The sequence below is a fragment of the Chrysochloris asiatica genome, unplaced genomic scaffold, assembly GCF_000296735.1.
Source record: "Chrysochloris asiatica unplaced genomic scaffold, ChrAsi1.0 scaffold00069, whole genome shotgun sequence".
NCBI lineage: Eukaryota > Metazoa > Chordata > Mammalia > Afrosoricida > Chrysochloridae > Chrysochloris > Chrysochloris asiatica.
In genome coordinates this window covers 11,543,170-11,552,034 of record NW_006408587.1, presented here as the reverse complement: position 1 = coordinate 11,552,034, position 8,865 = coordinate 11,543,170, and the positions used below count along the sequence as shown (strand labels likewise).

Genomic DNA, 8,865 nt, shown 5'->3' with positions numbered 1-8,865 from the left:
CCCGTGGAACCACTGGTAGTTTCAAACTGCTGACCTTGAGGTTCGCAGCCCAATTCGTAACCACTACGCTACCAGAGAGACCATATATATATATATATATAATTTTAAGCTTTTGCAGCAGGTTGTTGAATTAATTTCTAGGAGCATTTTATTTGCTTGTAGGTGAAATTGAATATGGAAAACAAAAACATTGGTTTATAAGTATACAGACTCATTTTTTTTCTAAAAACTAACTGGTGACTGCCACAAAGGACTAGAAATAATTATAAATTGCAAATCTCCTGCCTTGGCTGACTGGTACTCTATGAGCTAGCTAATGACATTAGCATGTTCTTGCTGAAGTGCCATACCACATTTACACTGACAAAATTGCAAAAATAGTAATAATATGAGTTATCTGAAAATAATGAGCAAATTTTCCAATTACTCACTGCACATAAATTTTTCCCTCCCTTAAAGGAGCTCATAGACCTTCATGAAATTGGCCTGCATCATCATAGTTTGACTCAAATTAGAAAAACATTTTTTAAATTTCAAAAGTGCTTAGAAAAGTGACTCCAAGGAAATTGTAAAGCCTAAGCTAATTATTTCATATTCTTCAAATGGGGTAATGTCTCTCAGTTTGAGACTTGAACTAATTAAAAGGTTGGGAAAAAATGGGGTGAAAATGTGAAAATATAACAAATGTAATAAATTCTGTCATTTCTGCCTTAATCATTTCTTTCTTTTTTTAAATCTGCTCTTCTTATACCCAGTGGTTGATTATGTTTAAATGGTGTCATGGATCAAATTCTGTCCTCTAAAAATATGTGTCAACTTGGCTAGAGTGTGATTCCCAGTATTGTCTGGTTGTCCTCCATTTTGTGAATTACTCTCCATTTTGTAATGTGTTTTAAGTCCTAATCATCATATGGTAATGAAGCAGGATCAGTGAGGGATGTGTCTTGACTCCCAACCTTAGAAAAGGGTGTTACTCAGTTCATTCCCTTACTCAAGTTACATCTTTAATCAAGTCACAACCTTGCTTACAACACACATTTTGTCTTATAAGAGATAAAAGGAAAGAAAAGAGAATCAAGAGGACAGAGACCTCACTACTAGAAGAATTTTGAAAGGAGTCTGTCCTTTGGAGCTGGGGTCCCTGTGCTGGGAACCTCCAAGTTTAGAGGAAGTTTGATTCTAAGACACATAGAGATCGCTAAGGACCTCTGGATACTAAATGTTGAAAGATAAGGACCTTCCCCTTGAACAGTTGCCCTAAATGCTGACATCTACTCTTTTATCTGTGAGAAAATAAATGTCTGTTTGTTCAAGTCATCCATCAGTGGTATTCCTATTAGAGCAGCACTAGATAATGAAGAATAATTACTTTTTCAGATTATATTCAGTAGATTATAAATTAAGATTTTTTTTTCTACGAGATGTCATAATTTTGTTTTTGATAGAAAGAGTACAAATTTCAAATTAAACTGCCATTACTGTTTTAAAACATAAAAAACATCCTTGTTTATCAGATGGTTACATTGTTAATTCTATAAAAGCACTTAAAATACCATTACTGTTGTTCTTCAGGGCTTGGACTGCCTTTGCTCTCAATACATCTGCTTGTGACATGACCAATTTGATCTCCCTAACTTCCACACCAAACTCTTATTCTCCATTCTCCCCTTGTAGAGGTAAACTTTTTGTGTTTTCTTGAATAGTCAAGACAGCTTCACCTTGAACTTGGGATTTTTCAGCAGCTCCTGGCTGTGCTTGTTGAGATTAATCCTCCATCTTGGCTTCTCCAAAAACTATATAACTATCTGAAGCTAGGCTCTTGTACACATTTGGCTTTGTGATGACAAAGAGGACATTCTTAGATTTCCAGACAGTGACTCTAATAACCTAACGTAAAACTAAGATTGACTTTGGACACAGCCTTTGGTACCTTCTTTTCATGTCAACTCTCTTTGGCTTTACTGACTAGTTCTTCATCAATTTCAGTTGCTGCTGGCAGCTGGATTTGTTTTGTGGTTGCCTGTGTGGAATCTTTTTCTTCAAGGTCTAGTACTGATTCATCACTGTCAGATTTTGTTCCAGATCCTGTCTCAGCCTGGGGCTGTGGCAACTACTGCTCTGTAGTAGGGACAAGTTTTGTGACTTCACCTGGCATTTTTTACGGGAATGCAGAACCAAGATGGTGGCAGAAAGAGAGTAGCCTAAATTAAAATCTTGATTAAAGCTTGTTTAACCCCTTAATTCAGCAAATACAAAATCAAAACATATCTAATAGGTGACTAATCTTGTTGTGGAATAGATGAGAAACATTTCTCTCATAAGTGCAACTAGTTTGAAATTTCAGAACCAGAATTTTCTTTTAATATACCTTCGATAGAGTCTTTGGTTTACCCTCCTACTGCCATCAAGTTGATTCTTACTCATTGTTATTGTTGTTGTTAAGTGCTGTTGAGTCATTTCTGATCCATAGCAACCCTGTATAGAGTTTCTGAGGAGAAACTGGTGAGACTGAATCACCGACCCTGTGATTTGAAGCAACTTTGCAGTGCAGTGCATTAACCCACAGCACCACACCAGGACTCCTATAGACTCTATAAAGGGTTTCCAAGACTTTCAATCATTACAGGAACAGATAATGTCATCAGCACAATGACTGGTGGGTTTGGACCACTGACCTTGTGGTTATCAGCCCAACACCTAATCCACAGAGCCACCAAGGATCCTTCTTATAAATGTATAGCAATTTGATTTCTAATATGACCAGCAGTCAGGTAATGGGTCAATGTGGAATAGAAAAGCAAACTAAATTTAATTTTTCTCTTCAGATCTTCTAGAATTTATAAGTGTATTAGAAAGTCCTAGAAACTACTTTTCTCTATTATACAGTGAAGTTCAAGTTGATTCTGATTTACATTGAACCTAAAAGGTTCATAGATTTTTATATAGACTGTAACTTTTACATAGACTGTAAATGTTTATGAGAAAAGATCGCCACATCTTTCTACCATGAGTGGCTGATGGGTTCAAACAGCCAACCTTCTGGTTCCCAGCTGAGCTGTAATCACTGAGTCACAAGGATTTTCTTTTAAAATAGCTTCATCTGGCATTATATCCCTTCATCCTTTGTGATGGAGTTCTAGTGTGGCACTGTAGGATAAGCACTTGACTGCTAACCACAAGATAGTCAGTTCAAACCCATCAGCAGCACCTTGGGTATCATAGACAGTGTTGCTATGTGTGGGAACTGGCTCAATGGCACTTAACAACAGTAATTCTTTGTGATAATCATTAAGACTATTCACCAAAAGTGTCTGATTCTCTCAATTTCCATTATATGGAAGAATTGTACTTCCTGGGTCCTTTAGATATACATTGAAATATATGAATTTCTGACTGAAGTGTTATGAAAAAAAACTGTTATATTTACTTTCAGAGCAGAAGATTTAATCAATTAATTAAAATAATTATTATTTAATTAATTGCCTAGTGAAGACCTCTAGAACTCACTTTCCCTTTTGCATGGTACACACTGCTTTTGATGTGGTGACTATTTAGTCAGTTTAGGTTCATGAGTAACTATATGATGCACAGCCCTTTTGATTATGTATGAGGGACACATAGTATGAAACAAACAAGCAAACAAAAAAACGAACAGATTCTTTGCATTTTTCATCTAAAACAATTTTGGAGATGTTACTAGTTGCTCTGACTGATGAGCATACTCAATGTTGTTTTTCTTAACTCTTATCTAGAAGTTTATATCGCACGTTTCTTTCATTATCTTTATTGTCTGATTCCCCCATAAGAATGCAATCACAGTGAGACAAAGCATTGGTCTGTTTTGTATCCTTTTAAGGATCTGAATGCTTAAAAGAGAGGTCATAATAGTAAATAATCAATAACCTTTGGCAAATGGATGAACTAATGAGTAGATACACAACCTACCCCATTGCCATTGAGTCTATACCAATTCATAACAACCCTTTAGGACAGAGCAGAACTGCTCCTTACGGTTTCCAAGGCTGTAAATCGTTATGAGAGCAGATAGCCTCATCTTTCTTCCACAGATAAACTGGTGGGTTTGAGCTAATGACCTTGCAGTTAGCAACCCAACACCTAACCCATTGTACTTGGCCCACTACACCACCAGAGCTTCCAGAGTGAATATACCATACTGGATTATAATTTGCTTTTCACAATGCTTAACAGTATATCCTTTAGTTTTTAGTTAGTCTTTTACTTTTAACAATCAAAGTTTAATTATCTAAAAGTGATCAACTGGATTGCATCTTGGAAAACTATGAATTTAGAAAACTCAAGATTAAATCATTTCTACTATTTATGAAGTGTATGATTTTGGTGAGGTATTCATATAATCAGAAAATTTACAATTTTTAAACAATGAGATGACCTAAAGTAAATATTTAATATAATCTTTATTCTCCTTTCTCCTTTATGAACCATTGTTTCTCTTCTCTTCAAAATGCCTAGAACAATGAGCAGTATATAAAATAACTGAAAAATATTTATCTCTTGGTTGCCATTGTCAATAATAAGAAGCAACACTACTTAAAAGATTTAATTTCCTTTGGGTTATAATTTAAATTCTACTCATTATTATAATTTCACAAATTATAATTCTTCATTAGATAGTCTATTCATTAGAAACAATATCAGTAAAAATGAATTATTCTGTAAATTACATTCTAATTGAAGAGTCAGTCTCAAAGACACATATTACACACAGTATTTTCTCCTTATGAGCTTAAAATTTTAGAAATAGATTTATAACTAGTTTGTACTATGTTTGGACAGATCACACACACACAAAAAAAACAGAATACCAAGAGCAGATGGATGATTTTTGGAGCCATATGTTTTTCTTTGTGTACTAAAGATACTTGTATTCATTAAAGATAATACACACATGGTGGGAGGGAACAAGAACGTTTGACCTTAAAAAAAAAAAAAATTGGAATGTATTTTTCAAATGAGCAAAGGGATAAGGACTTCAAATACTGTATCTTCAACAAGCAACCTACTATTAATACAGTTTTCAAAGAGACATACAAAAGAGAGGCTTCTGGGAACATGCACAAATGTTATTACTACCAATTTTACTACAGGTTTCATTGCTATTGTCTCAAAATCCAGATATAGACTCTAGACCATAATAAATTAGGCTGGATTGTAATGAAGTGCCCAGGGTTAATTTTAGCTTTATTTCCTAATGCCTAGACTGAAATTTCCACCACTCATCTGTTCATCGGTCATACTGTAGTGGACTGTGTGTTACTGTGATGCTGGAAGTTATGCCATCAATACTTTAAATATTAACAGGGTCACCATGGTAAACAGGTTTCAGCAGAGCTTACAGATTAAAATAGTCTAGGAAGAAGGAGAACTGGACTGTTTTTGAAAAGTTAGCCACTGAAAACCTTATGAACAGCAGTGGAACATTTGCTGATATAGTGCCGGATGATGAGGCCCTCAAAATATGACTGAGTACCACAGAGGACTAGAGTGGAGAGTGAAGCATCCAGCTGATAAGAAGAGAGGGCATATGCACAAGAACACCCACACTCGCAGATAATACCCACTTGACCTGGCTTCAATGACTGGATGATCAGAGCTCAACTAGAAGAAGAAAGAAGAGGAAAAAAAGAGTACTCTGATACAATTTGATGAACTTGACCTACACCTATGGATGCAGTAGCTCAAAAGAGGGAACTAATCTTTATAGCGAGGACCATTCCCACCCCCTCCATACACAGAGTAGACAGGGATAGGCAACTTGGACATTGGTTACCCAAAATGGGGATGCTACAAAGGCAGAAGTGACTGGCTTACAATCTTTCAAGAGGGAGCCTAGATCCAGAGGATGTGAAGGAAGGTAGACTCTCCACTGAGTAGTATACCATCTGTCTGGGCAGGTCTGATGAAAGGAGATGGGGATAGCACTCATGTGATACAATTGTTGTTGTTGTTATATGCCGTGGAGTCGGTTCCGACTCATAGTGACCCTGTACAGGGTTTCCGAGGCTGTAAATCTTTATGGGTGCAGAAAACCTCATCTTTCTCCCGCGGAATGGCTGGTAGTTTCAAACTGCTGACTTTGTGGTTTGCAGCCCGATTCGTAACCACTATGCTACCAGAGATCCTTCATGTGGTACAATAGTGAATAATTATTATCAGGACTGACTGTGAGGGTTGGAAATGCAAAGGTACACATTTTATAGCAAAAGGAGGGGAGTGGTTGACTTTGCAGGCCAGGAGTGAAGGGCCCTGTGACCATCAAGGGAGAAGAGCAGAGTGCGGGACTTTACCCAGAGAAACTTTGATGACATAGACGGAGGCAGAGACGATGACGTGGAGAGATGGAATGGCTGGGGACTATAGACCCAGAGAGGGAGAGGGGCTGTGTGCTGATGACCAGGGGGCAGGCTTGCAGGGTATACCCTCTGGTTGGTTGATGATGCATGGAGGGGATTGTAGCCATGGCAATGTAATGATATATGATAGAATGAATGTAAGGCTAATGTTCTCCCATGTAAACGATCCTATAATTCACAATAAAACAGTTTAAAATTTCTTAGATGTTCTGGAATTCCCATTCTTTGCAATGTTATCCATAATTTGCTATGATCCACCCAGTCAAATGCATTTGTATAGTTAACAAAGCACCTCTCTGGTATTGTCTGTTTACCATCTGATATCCCAAGTTGTCTTCTGAATCTGGCTTGAATTTCTTGTAACTTCCTGTTGGTGTACTGGTGAAATAGTTTTTGAATCAGTTTCAGCAAAAACTCACTTGCATGTGTTATTAATGATATTTTTCAATGATTTCCACATTTTCTTTGGTCACTTTCTTTATAAAGGGCACAAATATGGATCTCTTCTAGTCGGTTAGCCAGGTAGCTGTCTTTCAAATGTTTTTGCATAGATGAGAGAGTGACTCCAGCATTGCATCAATTTGCTGAAACATTTCAATTTGTATTCTATCAATTCCTGGAATCTGGTTTTTCCCCAATAACTTGAATGTAACTTTTATATCTTCCATCAGTACTATTGGTTCTTGGTCACACATGGTACCGCTTGAAAAATTGAACACTGGCCAATTATTTTTGGTACCATGACTGTATATTCCTTTCACCTTCTTTTTAATGCTTCCTGACACATTCAATATTTTGTCCTTCAATATTGAAATTTGAGGGTGGAATCTTTTCTTTAGTTCTTTCAGCTTAAGAATTGCTGTGTGTGGTCTTTCCTTTTGGTTGCTAATACCATGTCTTTGCACGTTTCATTACAATACTTGACTTTGCTTTTCTGAGCTACCCTTTCAAATTTTCTGTTCAGCTCTTTTACTTCCTCATTTCTTCCAGTCACATTAGCTTTTTTACATGCAAGAGTGAGTTTCAAAGTCTAATCAGACATCCATCTTGGTCTTTTCTTTCTTTCCTGTCTTTTTAATGACCTTTTGCTTTGTTCCTATATGATATTCTTGATGTCATCCTACAGTTCTTCTGGTCTTTGTTCATTCAGTATTGAATGCATCAAATCTGGTCTTGAGATGGTCTCTAATTTCAGGTTGGATATACTCAAGGTTATAGTTTGACTCTCATGTGCTTGTTTAATTTTCTTCAGCTTAAATCTGAAATTGCATATGAGTAATTGATGGTCTGTTCCATAGTCTGCCTTTGGTCTTGTTTTGGCTGGTGATAATTGAGTTTCTCCATATCTCTTCCCATAGATGTAGTCAATTTGATTCTTGTATATTCTGTTTGTTGAGACTCAACGTGTATAGGCTGCATTTATGTTTCTGAAAAAGACATTTGCAATGACTAAGTCATTGTCTTGCAAAATTCTATCATGCAATCATCAGCCATTTCTATCATCAACGACATGTTTTTCAATTACTGATCCTTTTTCTTTGTTTCTAACTTTCACATTCCAATCACCAGTAATTATCAATATATCTTCAATTGCACATTTGATTAATTTCAGACTGAATAAATTGGTTGCCACTGTTAAGTGCTATTGAGAATGTTCCAGTTCATAGTGACCCTGGATAGGTTTTATGAGGCTGTAAATCATTGCAGGAGTAGAAACTCTTAACTTTCTCCCATGGAACAGTTGGGGAGCTTGAACTGCTGACCTTGTTGTTCAGAGCCCAGTGCTGATCCTACAGAGACACTGGACTCCAGAAGAAGTTGGTTGAATTCTTCAATTTCATCATTGCTGGCTTCAGTAGTTTTTTCATGAATTTTAATAATAGTAGTGCTAAATGGTCTTCTTTATATACCTATGGGTATAATTCTATCACAGGCAGCATTGTACTTCAAGATAGTCATTGAAATGCTCTTTTTGACAATGACTGTGATGTCATTCCTCTTCAGCTTGTCACTCCTGACATAGTAAACCATATGACTGTCCAATGCAAAATAGACAATACCAGTTCCTTTCGGCTCATTAATGGTTAGAATATGAATCTTTATGCATTCCATTTCATTTTTCATGACTTTCAATTTCCCTAAATTCATACTTCATACATTCCACATTTCAGTTATTAATGGATGTTTATAACTGTTTCTTCTCATTTTGTGTTGTGCTTCATCAGCAAATGAAAATCCTGAAAGATTTACTCCATGCGTGCCATTGAGGTCAACTCTATTTTGAGGAAGCAGTTCCTCCGGTCATCTTGAGTGCTTTCCAATCTGAGAGATTCATCTCTGGCTCTATGTCTGCTGTTATTCATAAGGATTTTAGTGCATAATGGAAGCAACAGTCAAGAAATCAAACAATGCATTGCAATGGGCTAAATTGCTGCAAGATACCTCTTTAAAGCGTTAAAAAGTGAAGATATCA

The 8,865-nt window shown here is 36.5% G+C and overlaps 1 pseudogene; it reads right to left on the bottom strand.

Annotated features, from left to right (window-relative positions):
* Positions 1 to 1,518: 1,518 nt before the first annotated feature.
* On the bottom strand, positions 1,519 to 2,155 carry LOC102814706 (annotated as a pseudogene).
* Positions 2,156 to 8,865: the final 6,710 nt, after the last annotated feature.